The 1,031-nt window shown below is 66.4% G+C and overlaps 1 protein-coding gene across 2 annotated transcripts in view; it reads right to left on the bottom strand.

The window, feature by feature from the left end:
* The window catches only part of SLC6A1 (solute carrier family 6 member 1), a 60,030-nt gene extending 59,708 nt beyond the window's left edge, over nt 1-322 (bottom strand). For both annotated transcript variants that reach the window (XM_027664951.1, XM_027664950.1), the window contains exon 1: nt 189-322. The gene's annotated coding sequence lies outside the window, so the exon portion shown is untranslated. The remainder of the gene's footprint in view (nt 1-188) is intronic.
* Between the last annotated feature and the right edge of the window lie 709 nt (nt 323-1,031).

Genomic DNA, 1,031 nt, shown 5'->3' with positions numbered 1-1,031 from the left:
CAGCATCCCGGCAGCATCTCAGCATCCCGGCAGCATCTCAGCATCCCGGCAGCATCTCAGCATCCCGGCATCCCGGCGGGAAGGGCGCGGGGCACCGCGATGTCCCCCCGCGGGGCAGGGGAGCGCCGCCCGCCCCCCTCGGGGCCGCGGGGAAGGGCTGAAGTTCGCGTTCGAAGGCGCACACCTACCTGCCGCCGCGGCGGAGGAAAAGGAGAAGGAAGAGGAGCTGGAGGTGCCGCTGTCGCCGCCGCCCGTCCCGAGCCGCCGGTGCTGCCCTCCCCGAGCGATATTAATGTTCATTTAAAGCTCGGCGCCCGCCGCTCCGCCGCGCCCTCCCCGCACGGCAGCGCCCGAGCGGGCTGGGGGCCGGGCCCGCACCGCCCCTGCCCGCCTCCTGCCCGCCCCTCGGGAGCCGCGGGTCCCCCCGGGCACGGCTGAGCCCCCTGGGGCCGGCTGAGCCCCCTCGGGGCCGGAGCAGGCTGAGACCCCTCATCTCAGTGTGAAACGGCGCCTCCTGACCCAGTTCACCCCTTTCCACCAGCGGAGACTCGAGGGTCGTGCCGGGCAGATCCCATCCGGGGGTTGGTTCCCCTCAACTGGTTCCGCATGAGCCCGGCTGGACCAAAGTTGAAGGAAGTAATGGAGAGCAGCAAGTCTGGTGAGCCAGTGGAGTCTGACAGCCCTCTGAGCGAGTCTGGGCCATGTGTGTTACCAAGTGGAAAGTTGTTTCAAACAGGGGTGCTTAGAACTGTGTTTTGAAAGTGCCAAAGCGCAGGTGCGTTCCCAAGCTCCCCCCAAAATTTCTGAAGTGTAGGGAAAGAAGTGGTCAGAACCTCCCTGTTGCTGGGCTCCTGCTCAGTTTGGTGTCCCCTCAGTGTAAGATCTGCATCCCTGGGCACCCCTCTCCTGACAGTTTGCTCCAGGCCGGGCCAAGAGCAGGTGGGTTCACAGCAGTGGGACATGCCAGAGAAGCACTGCCATGTCCCAGGGGAGGCAGAGCAAGTGCTCTCCGGTGTCACTCCCTGCTCGCC

Source organism: Corapipo altera, unplaced genomic scaffold (genome assembly GCF_003945725.1).
Source record: "Corapipo altera isolate COAL_440 unplaced genomic scaffold, ASM394572v1 124, whole genome shotgun sequence".
Lineage (NCBI taxonomy): Eukaryota > Metazoa > Chordata > Aves > Passeriformes > Pipridae > Corapipo > Corapipo altera.
Note: the sequence above shows the minus strand (reverse complement) of the source record. Positions and strands in the feature narration are given on the sequence as shown.